A 12246-nucleotide genomic window follows, 5' to 3' on the forward strand; every position below is an offset into this window, starting at 1 on the left:
TGACGACTAAATAAATTTAGTCGCTAAATAGCGATCAATCAGTAATCATTTTACAACAATATGAATAGAAGAAGATTTATATCTAAAAAATTGCTTAGCAACCAATTTTTTTATTGCTAAATAGCGATTAAATTCTAAATTGTCGTTAAGTATGATGAAAATAGATACTGCGAAATGTTGGCAACTAATTTAGCGAACAATTTGTTACGTCTTCATGGGAGGAGTATGGGGACAAATTGAGCGACTAATCTGCTACTATTCTAGTGATTAATCTGGACTAATTTGTACTCGCTAAATATTTAATTAGTGACCATTTAGCGACTAACCAACGATTATGCTGTGACTGATTAGCGACTATAAAAACTATATTTTATTTGGTAATTTAATAAAAATTAAAAATTTAAAAATAAAAAAATAAAATTTGTGATTTTAAAATTAAATTCAAATCAATTTTAGTTAGCTAAATTTTCGTGCAAAATATTAATTTTCATTAAATTTCAATCAAGTTTAAATTTTATACACTTTTAATTTTCATGGTTTCTTTTGTTGGCATTTCAATTTCAATTAAGTTTAAATTTGATACACTTTTAATTTTAATGGTTTGTTTTGTTAGCATTTTAATTTCAATTAAAACAGAAAAAGAAAAAAAAAACAAAAAGAGAAAACTGAAAAAGATAAAAAAAATGGGAAAATTATTTTTTAGTCCCTGAGATTTAACATAATTAATACTTCTGTCCCTCTATTTTGGCGACCCAACACTTAAGTCCCTCATTTTCTCTTCCGTCCAAATTCATAGTCAAGGATTCAAAGGTGAGAGGTAATACTTTTTTCTAAAAATATCCTCTTCTCAACGTGAAATCCCTGTTCTTTTTCTCAATAATATCTTCTCCATTTTTTTTTATCCATTATTAATTCTCCTCTTTTTTTTTCTTCTCTCTCTTTTTCATCTTTCTTCTCCCTCATATTTTCTCTATTTCTTTTTGATATTGTTGATTTTTCTTTCTTTTTTCTCTTTTTCATCTTTTTTCTCATTTATATTTTCTCTGTTTTTTTTGACATTGTTAATTTTCTTTTTCTTTTTTTTCATCTCTGTTCTCCCTCATATTTTCTCTATTTCCTTTTGACATTATTGATTTTTTTTTTCTCTTTTCCATCTTTCTCTCCCTGAAGCATTATTTGAGAGTTGCAGAAAGGGTATGAGTTATGGTGAAGAAGAAAAAGAAGAAGAATAATAAGAAGAATCTACAGTGGAGAGACATTGGGTTTGGGTTTCATAATTTTGAAATAGCGGGATTTTTAGTGAGGGTCAATTTTGTCAATTCACGTATCCCAAACAGCTATTTTGGATGGAAGGATTACGAATTTAAAAGAGAAAATGAGAGACTTAAGTGTTGGATCGCCAAAATAGAGAGACAGAAGTGTTAATTACGTTAAACCTCAGGGATTAAAAAGTAATTTTTCCTAAAAAAATTAACTTTTAATTTTTAATTTTATCTTTAGCACTTCAATTTCTAAGCTTTGATTTATTTTAATAATTTTAATAATTTTAATTTTTAACTCTTGAATTAATTTTTTTTTCATAAACTTGAATTAAAATTAGTTAAAGTTAGAATGTACATCTAAATTTCGACCCTTTCTTTTTCTTCTTTAATTCTGAGCCATTTGATTCAGGGTTTTGAAATTCTATTTGTACCCTTCAGATCATCCACTTCTCACCATATCGGCCCCTACATCTTCCTCAACCATCAAAACTGAACCAAAATAGAACCTCTCACCATCACCCGCAACTCGACACTCTCCTCCTCCTCCTCCGCTCTCCATCGCCCCTGTCATCACCTTCCATGTCTTCATCTTCCTCAGCCCTTCGAAGCCACACCAGTGAGCTAAAGGCCACCAGCACCGCCCTTACCAGTACTCAACGCCTTCATGGACATCATCCTCCTCTTACAGACTTCGGCTTCCTTCCAATCAAAACCAGAAAACCCATTTCCCTCTCCATCAGCTCCCTTTATCTCAATCTCTCCTCTCCATTGACAGACCCATTTTCCCTAAACACCAGTATCCATTTGCATCCTTCCGCGGACCCACGGTAACTCACACCGGCTCATCCCTCGGCATTCACAAGCTGCTTTTTCTCCATCTCTCCTCGATTCCCTCTCGCGAAAAACCCATTTCAGTATCTCCTTTTCTTTTCAATTTCAAGTTCCAGTGGTCTCAACAGAGGTGAATCTGACGACGTCCGCGCCTCCCCATCTCTCGATCGAAATGACCAAAAGTGCCTCACGAGATACAGGTGCCGTCTTCATCAACATAGCAGCTCGACTTCCTCGTCACGGCAACTCTCGGACCCTGTCACACCACAGACGCACATTGCGCCAAAGCACCGAAACTGGACAGAAACTTCACGCTCAAGCAAGGACAGAGTTCATTGGGTATTGTTTTATTTGTTTTGTTAATTTCTTTTCATTTTTTGTTTTGTGAATGGATGGAAATATTTCCTTGAATGTTTCTGATTTTAAGATATATTGACTATGAATCTGTAGTTGTTAGATAGATTTTTTTTAATCTGTTATCCTTGTTGATCTGTGCATTATTATTATTTTATCCCCTTCTATTTTTGTTGGATGTGTATGATTTACTATTATTGCTTAAACTTGCTACAATGCCTTTGTTGTTAAGGAAGCTTGATGATTATTACCTTAATGTCATTCCTGTGCTATGGTGATATATGGTGATAGATTAAAGAGAACGTCCGTTTATTATTGGCTTGAGATTTTGAGCTCACCTTTACGTTCTTATTTCCAACAGTAGAGGAGCTTAAATGTTAAACTTGCCAAGTGATTTTGGTTTAAAGTTTTGCTGTTACAATGAAATAATTGATTCATGGATACATGTATCATATGGTTATAATATATGTGATTGAGAAATTGTTGTGAGTAAGTGAGACATCAACGTGTTCTAATAACTGTATTTAATTTATTTTCTAGTCAAATACAAGGAACCAATATCATAATTTAAACTCTTTAAGATTATTGATAATTAATTCATTAGAGCATGCTTGGTGCAACTTTTTCATGTTCATTTTTCTAGGTTTAGTTTCAGTTTTGGATTTGAGGTAGAAACTACAATGTTCATCTAATTACTTGTTTCTTTTGAAAATTTAGGAAGGAAATTTATGTTATTCTTTATGTTTCATTCTCTATTTATAACTCACTGTTGATGGTTAGAAAGCGGAGCACAACAATTAAGACTGTATCTTTCACGTTTGTCAACTTTCGCCTTGGAATTTTCTTTTAAAATTTTACTTGGACCAAATAAAATGAATTGTATTAACTTATTCTATTCAAATTCTTGAGAATAGGTAAATGGTTTGCTTGTAGAGCCAATGTGCACTAGCATCTTAGTTGAAACATATCACAGCAGCTCATGTATGGAAGCGGCATGATGCCATTGAGCATAAAGAAGTTGCTATTTCTTATTTGATTATAATTTTTTAATCTTACTAATTGCAGCACATCTTTCTACTAATTGAGGGAAAATTAGCACTTAATTGACATATTTACATTTTCATATTCAGGATATAGGTTCACAAAGAATGTTATAATTACTTTGAGTTATTAAATTACTCTATTTTGTTGCTGATTCTTTGGCAAAGCAGGATGGTGGTCTTAGGGATTGAAATTGAGAAAGATTACATGTTGGCTGTGTTATCACCATAACAAATGAGTCAATATATTTATAATTAATTATTTTTGGTAGGAATATGCAATATTACTCTTACTCCATATGGAAACAAATATATATTTCTCTCAATTGTATCTATTTTCCTTTTCCACTTCACTGAAATATGTCTTTATTTGTGCTCCTAAATTTTCCATAGGATATCTCCTTGAATCTTTTTCTTTTGTTGTTTCTAAGAAAATGGATATTTCTAAATTATAAAGAAATCAAATGGACAATGGAAGGTTATCACACTATTTGCTTTTTTTATTGTCATTGGTACTTCGTGTATGTGACTTATCTTACTGTTTCTTATTGAGCTGAAGACATGATTCACATTTCTTTTTCCATTTTAGTTTAGAACTTTAATTTTTTTAATGTAGTTTTTGTAGCTGAAATTTGTACAATTTGATGTTTATGACTTAAACATAGGTTTCACTATACAAACACTTTTTAAATACTTGAACTTCAGTGTCACTGTACAATTTGATGTTTTTGTTTTAAATACTTGAATTTATTCATATTATATTGGGTTTATTATGTATTTTTAGTATTTGTGCTTTTAGTATTAGACTACATTGGTGCTTTTGGTATTTTAGATTCTAAAATTATAAATTGAAGTGCATGTATATATATTGTTATTGCAATAGGATTATAAATATATTATAAAAAGAAATAGGGATAAATTTATTTTCAAAGCAGCCATCAACAAATGATAAAATGTAAAAAGCGATCTAATTAATTATTATCTGCTTCAATTTAACTATCAATGGTGACTATTTGATGATTATTTAGCTACCAATTCTTAACAACTATTTTGCGACTAATTTAGTGACTAAAATTTATAATGACAAATTTGTTTTGACACTCAATTAACGACTACATTTTTGTTGCATATTGGTTGTTCACATTGGTTGCTAATTTGGCGGTCAAACGGCAATTGGTTATTGGTTTTTATTTTTTTAGTGACCGGTCAAAAACCGACTTCTTCATTTAGTTGCTATTTTAAAAATAGTGACCATTTTTCCTCAATTAGTGACAAAATTTGACTGCTAATTCACAATTGTTTTTTTTTTTGTAGTGTTTAAGATGTCGATTTGGTAAATGGGCCATTGATGCATGGTAGCAATAGAGAGCATTGTGCACACCATAGTGAATTTTACTATTGGTGAGAAACTTTCCTGATAGTCAATGCTGGATTGTTGGACATGTTCCTTGGCTACCATATAAGCTTGTGATCCACAAATCTATTTGATTTGCGCTTGATTCGAAAAAGCCATTTGTTGCCGATTATGTTTTTGTTTGGAGGATGGAGAACAAGAATCCATGTGTGATTTAGGACCGCATTTAACTCTTCCTACATAGAAGAGTGTGATTCTTGAACAATCTTTGCTTATGTAATTGTTTTAGGTTTAATACGAAAATAATTCTGTTTTGTTTGAGCTAGATTGGCTTGGTGAGAAAGGATAGTGGGGTGAAGGTTCATAGGATGAGTTCAGAGGGGTGGGTTGGGTTGAGCTGTGGTGTTGTAGGTGGAAAGATCTGCAATGAGATTGACACTGAGTAGTTATGACATGTTTGAGTTAGAGGTGGGTGGAGAGGGACGACTGAGGATAAAAGGGGAAGAAGATTGGGTTGGTTGAGTGAGGATAAGGATGATGATAAGGGTGAGGGAGGAGATGGAGGTGTAGTAGGGTTAGGAGTCATACACGGAGACAAGCATGTTGCGTTTGGAGTAGCACTTGATGAGCTAGGTGTAGGCACAACATAGGAAAAAAATTTGCTCCTGAAATTTTACATGTCATGCCAAATATATCCTACCATTGCTTATCAAAACACTTGTAAGCAACATGATTAGGACTTAGTCCCAAATTGACACAGGAAATGATTCGAAAAGAGAATTTATGAGCACTGTACGGTCTAAGCCAAGGAAAAATTGCACATTCAAAAGTTTGAAAACAAAAAAGAAAAATTTTGGAGTTGTTTTTAGTAATGCATTACTTGCGCTTTGTTCAAGTGCAAAATTTCAAAATTTTAATGGTAATGACCCATGTGCCAAAATTGTTAAGGTGGTATCCACCAAATGTCTAATTTTTCACTTAGTTGATCCATTATACTCTTGGGTATATGGGCAAGCAATTCGATAATGAATACAAAGTGGTTATCGAATACCAAGTGGTTTTTATGTAATCTCTGCTATTCACCCCAATTTGAATGGAAAAATTGAACGCAATTCGATAATGAATACTAGTGGTTTATGTAATCTATGCTATTTACTCCAATTTGAATGGAAAAATTGAATTTTTACCAAAAGTTGTTGCTATCATTTGTCTGAACTGAAGTTAAACGTCATGTTTTTCAAAAATTAAATCCAAGTATATCCTGAAAAATATCAACAAATAACACAAAATAGCGATGTGTCGAGACACTTTTATGTTCTACTGCAACTATAGGAATTCGAGACAATTTTCCTAACAAACAACTACTACACAGATTTAAAGAATTTGAACTAAAAATATTTTTATTATTAACTAAATCTTGCAACTTTTTGAAATTCGGATGACCTAGTGGTTGCATGCTAGTCATCAAGTGATGCCATTTTAACTACCAATGCTTTCTGGAGAGGACCTATCATGTATACACCGCTTTCACTGGGTCCTTGCATCAGTAGATAAGAAAATGGCACGGCTAAAATTTAAAATAAATAAGAATTATCAGATATAAATAAAAAAATAAGAATTATCAGATATGAATTTGTGAACTGAAAGCTGATTTTTAATGATTTTTGGAACACACGAGACATTATTAAGATGCAAAGAACCATTCAAGCAAGGCAGCAAGGCTTTACCAGTATGAGTGATGGGCATCCCCTAACCAATACCTGCATGAAGATTGCCATTCCCGTTATAGCCTTGAACATAAGGAGTAATATGGTTGTAGTTGGCAGCCGTATTAGAGGACCAAGATTGCATGCCACATGGAGAGGCGGGCTACCATGTAAAGACATAATTAGCTTGTGGAAAGGCTGGATGCGGACCATAGTTGGCTTTGCGAAATTAACTGTCGTGTGGTTACGAAATCCGTATATTTGAAAAGGTCCACATGGCCCTTGTTGATTATTGTTTCCCAAATTTTGATTTTGATTCCCACTTCGAAAACGTGATGAAGAAGAAGCAGAAGTTGCATTGAGGGCAGAGGAATCCAAAGCTTTAATCACCATATTAGCTTGCAGTTCTTTTGTTCTGATGACCGCCGGACTTTGCGTGTCCAGGTAGGAGGCCAGACCTGCGAAGGCTGCCCCAGCCCAAAACCCAGGAAGCTTCCTTGTCGGGCCGGTCCAACTTTTTTGGCCCATACATAGTCCCAGAGAGCAGACTGGGTTACTCACAAGTCCAAGTACACCAACCACGAGCTCAGTCCACTGACATGACATGAGGAAGGACAGGAGGCCCAGTCACCTCGCAGCTCTGCCTGCATGCGCACCGGAGAGAATTAAATGGCCGCCTCGCGTGGAGAGGACGTCTGACGCCATTCGTACGTACAGACCTGTTCAACAGAGACAGGTGGCACTGTAGCGAGGGCCATTAGGCATCGCTAGCAGATAAAGGGAAAAATAATAAAATGGGAGGAACACCTTCCTCTCCGTCTAAGCTTACACAACCACTGTAAACCCTATTCTCTAGATCTCAGAACATCAATTGGCGTCATCTGTGGGAAACGAAGGAGACATTTTTCGTCACCAGAGTTCCTTTCTTACAAAACCCACTGAGATCCACAATGGCAAACCACAATGAAAATCACACCGTTAATACTCCAAATGACCTGAGCTCTGCCCAAGAAGGGCAAAAGTTCTCTTTCTCCAGCCCTGCTACTCCCACCAGCCAACCACCAATGCTGCCCATACCTTCTCTAAGCTCAGTAGGGAACAAACCCCAAAATACCATCTCCAACCAAGAACTCCAAACCATAACCCTTCAACTGCAAAGCACCGTCCACTGGCTAGGGCAAATAATGCAACAAAGGGGTCTCAATACCCCATTGAATGTGTTTCCCATAGTAGAAGGAATCCCCACCGCTAAACCTCAATCCACCTTTAACCACCTAGCCCCTCAGCAAAGCAGCCATGAAGCTGAAGCAGGAAACAGAGGAGTCGACAGAGAGGAGGAGCCAATGGCCAAAGTCCATGGAAGGAGAGCGAGAGAACTTATTGACAATGATGAGGTAGAAAGCTATTCCATGGAAACAGCCAAGAGGATGGAGAGTGAAGAATGGAGGGAAAGGTATCGCCTGGGGAAGAGGCGAGACAAGAGGAGGAAGACGTAGATCAGAAGCTGCAGAAGATGAAGAAGCAGCTCCTGACCGAGCTGGGGGCAAAGGACAATAGTCAGACTCTGCTACCCACCTCGTTGCCTTTTTCGGGGAGGATCCAACAAGAAACCATTCCCAAAAAATTCATGATGCCCCCCATGGCGACATATGATGGGACAGGGAACCTAAGGGAGCACATCTTGAACTACAAGATGTTCATGGAACTGCAGACCTTGTCAGATGCCTTGATGTGCAAGGTATTCCCCACTACACTCATGGGACCAGCGAGAGCCTGGTTTAATAGTTTAGAGGCTGGGAGTATCAAGAGTTTTGGCGACTTAGCCAGCATCTTCATCAACTGGTTCATGGCAGGAGTACCGGCCGACAAAAAAACTAGTTATCTGGAGACGGTCAGACAGAGGAGGAATGAGTCCCTGAGGGAATATGTGGCCCATTTCAACACGGAGGCTTTGCAGATACCCGAGCTAGATGAAAGCCGGGCTGTGGAGGCCATACAGAAGGGGACCATGAGTTCTTTGGCTCACTGAGCAGAAAACCACCCACCTCCTTGGCAGAACTGATGAAGAGAGCAGAGAAGTATATAAGGCAAGATGACGCCTTAACAACCAGCAGATTTGCTAAATAAGCTACAGATAGGGGAAAGGCTTAAGAAGAAAGGAGGTTGGACAGATTTGAGAGAAGGCACAATAAAGGGCCCGAGGCATACAAACAGCCCTGGGACAGAAGAGAACAAAGACAACCCCTACCCAGAAGTAATAACCCCCCCTTAACACCTCCAGGGCCGAGGTGCTCGTGGCAGTTCAAGATAAGGAGTTCCTCCAATAGCCCAAGCCTATGAAGGCGGAAGCAAACCGGAGGGATCCTGACAAATACTGCCAGTACCACCGCACTCACGGTCATGACACTAATGACTGCTACCAGCTGATCAGTGAGATTGAAAGGCTGATAAAGAGGGGACATCTCTGAAACTTTGTGAAAAAATCGGAAGGAGAGAGATCCCAGCAGAACCCCACAGCAGAAAGGCTTCGAAGGCTAGGAGCAGGATCGGTGAATGATGGTTCCAGTGGAACCATTAACATGATTGTTGGAGAAACTGGAGGTCGGATAAGCAGGAGGGGAAAGAAGAAAAGCCGAGATGGGGAGGGAAGCAGCAGTGAAGTCATGCAGGTGGTAGAGCATTCCCCTATGACCATCTCCTTCTCTCCCGAGGATGCCCACAGCATTCAAATGCCTCACGATAATGCTCTTGTCATCGAGGCTGTCATCCATAACTACTGTAACGACCCCAAAATGGACCGTCATCGGCGCTAGGATTCAAGTCGGCTTAAGGCCGCCAGAACCCGTAGCAAGCCTGCTATACTCTCTGTGTACCTGTAAATCTCATACATGATCATATATTTTCTGTGCGAATAAAAAAAAACTCGTTTCTGAACCAAGGCTTAACCTGTGCATGCACTATCTCTGTACTCTGTACTCTGTACTCTGTACTCTGTACTCTGTACCCTGTACTCTGTACCCCTGACTAGAGCTTGCTCTAGATGGGTTAACTCATACCAGTTAAGCCTGGTTTTTCACATACTCTGTAAAACATATACATCTACAGATCATGTACATAACAAAAGATTTACAACACAAAATAACTAAGTCAAGCACAACTTTAAACACAACTACTACATCTCGTTAATATTACATGTCCACCCTAAGCTATTACAAATCTCTTCTCTCTTTCTGTACTCTGCTGGCTTTCCCCTGTACACTCTACACTGAACCTGCAAGACTGGGGTTAAGGGAGTGGGATGAGCTCTATAGCCCAGTGAGTAGAACATTAAAACATATCATTAAAACATGATCTTATGGCATAACACAGACAATCCACATCAAGGGTAAACCTGTCACCAAATAGTCCCAGTATCTCCTACCAGGGCATAGTCAAAGGCACCTGGATTTCCTGTCTCATATATGTATATGTGTATATAACACCTGTACTTACCATTGCCAGGGCGTAGTCAAAAGGCTCCTGGACTTTACTATACCTGCCAGGGCGTAGTCAAAGGCTCTTGGACTTCTATACCTGCCAGGGCGTAGTCAAAGGCTCCTGGACTTATCTAAGTGACTATTGAATCATTCAGCATTCACCCACATCAACAAATAACGATGCAATGCAACATATTCCTGGATTCTAATGCAATCAACCTACTGCATAACCATGATACATGAAAGATGCTAAAAACATTTCATTTCTCAATTACAAGACTTAGGTTTAGTTCCACTCACCTCTGGCTATCTGGACTGACTCTGCAGGCTCTATAACCGCTGGAGCAGTACTCACTGCTGCTCTCTCTGGTTCCTCTGGTCTGTGTAGGCACAGATAAACTCAAATGAGGGACCAAACTAGCTTATGTACAACTCTATTAAACTCCCCAAGAAGCCCTTTAAACTCATTCAAACATCCATGCAAAGCATGCAAAGGAAGGCTGGACAGAACACTTTCGGCGGCAGGCTCGGCGGCCGAAATTCTTCTCCAAAGCCGAAACTCAAGCACCTTCGGCGGCCGAATCTCACCTTTCGGCAGCCGAACCCTTTCGGGGGCAAGTTTCGGGGGCTGAAAGGCACTCCAGAGACGGAAGTCTCTAACCTTCGGCGGCACCTTCGGCGGCCGAAACTCCCCTCCAGAGTCGAAAGTCCAAAGGCTCGGGGGCAAGCTTAGGCAACCGAAGCCACCTCCTTAGCACATTCGGTGGCCGAACCCTTCTTCGGCGGCCGAAGCTGGGTTCATCAGCAAGGCAGAACCTTGCTCTGCCTCACGCCAAAATGCACCAAAACTTCCCAAACGCAAACACCTCAACTCCTCAATATGCATACACCTAGTATATGCTCAAAGGGGTCAAAACCTACCTAAAAACCCCAACAACACAAAACATATAACACATATACAAGCTTTTCTCACAAAAATATCAAAAACCCTCTCTTTTACCCTAATCATGCAACTCTCCCCAAAACCTCAAGAAAACCTTCAGAAATCATAAAAACAAGTTCAGGATCTTCACTTACCTCTTGAAACCAAGAAGATGAACGATCCTAACGTGGAGTTTTGGAGCAACTCTCCTTCAAACTCTCCAAACTTCAAAATCTCAAGTATTTAGCTCAAACCCTTCAAAATACCATAAAAATTAATCAAATCTTTGCATGAGGTACTGAAAACATGAAGAAAGAAGGACAGGGTCTCACCTCAGAAAGTGAAAGAAACGACAAAGCTTATCCTTTCAACCGACTGAGAGCCTTTTATAGGTGGCTGGCCAGACCACCTTCGGCGGCCACACGTGAAACCGAAAGCCATGCATGTTCGGCGGCCGAACCTAGCTTTTCTGCCTTGGTTCTTTTCTTTCAAACACACATACGATATTACGTTAGAAACCCATTGTAATACCCGGCTAATTCAGGCATCGGAATTCCTACCGTCCGGTGGAATTCGGGGATGTCAGAGACTTCTAGTAGGAGGGTATTAGACAGGTTTGCAAAATGTTTTTAAGACTTTGTAAGGTTTGGAATAGAATAGGATTGAGTTTTGAAAAGAAAAGGCTTAGGGGACAAAGGCCAGGTTCGGCCGCCGAAGGTAAGTTCGGCCGCCGAAAGTGCCCAATGTTTGGCCCCCGAAGTTCAAGTTCGGCCCCCGAATGTTGCATGGTTTTGCATGCGATTCGGCAGCCGAAGGTGAGTTGGCCAGCCATTGTGCACTCCTCCGTCGGTGAAATGGCCAGGTGTTGCCTCCAGATCATATCCAGAGGGTGAGGCCACGTCTCCTATGACTCATCTGCAAAGTTTTAATCACCCAGGCACAGGTTTGAGGGTGGTAAAGTGTTTTGCATGTTTTTGAGAAAAGAGGGAGAGCTTTGGTGGGTTAGTAAAGAAGAAGAGGTGTTGGTGCATAGCTTTGAGTTCAGATTGTTTCGCTTCTGTTGTCCAAAGGTAAGGGAAGCTTTGACCTTGTTTTTAATGGTGTATAACAGCTTTTAACGAGGATTAAGGGTAGAGTTGCTTATATAGGTTAGTTTTAGTGTTTTCATGGTTTATGCATGATGATGTGTTATGTGTATTGTTTTGTTGGGGTTTTAAGTTAGTTTTGGACCCCTTGAAGCATGTACATGAGTATATGCATAGTTTGAGAGGTTGAATGCATGATTTGGAGAGGATGGAAAG

General features: G+C 39.0%; 1 long non-coding RNA gene across 1 annotated transcript; it reads left to right on the forward strand.

Moving 5' to 3' along the window:
• The first annotated feature begins 1651 nt into the window (after positions 1-1651).
• Positions 1652-5166, forward strand: LOC110627750. Its single transcript, XR_002489915.2, has 2 exons — positions 1652-2432; positions 4802-5166. It is a non-coding gene; the product is annotated as an uncharacterized LOC110627750 (long non-coding RNA).
• Positions 5167-12246: the final 7080 nt, after the last annotated feature.

The sequence above is a fragment of the Manihot esculenta genome, chromosome 12 (genome assembly GCF_001659605.2).
Source record: "Manihot esculenta cultivar AM560-2 chromosome 12, M.esculenta_v8, whole genome shotgun sequence".
Lineage (NCBI taxonomy): Eukaryota > Viridiplantae > Streptophyta > Magnoliopsida > Malpighiales > Euphorbiaceae > Manihot > Manihot esculenta.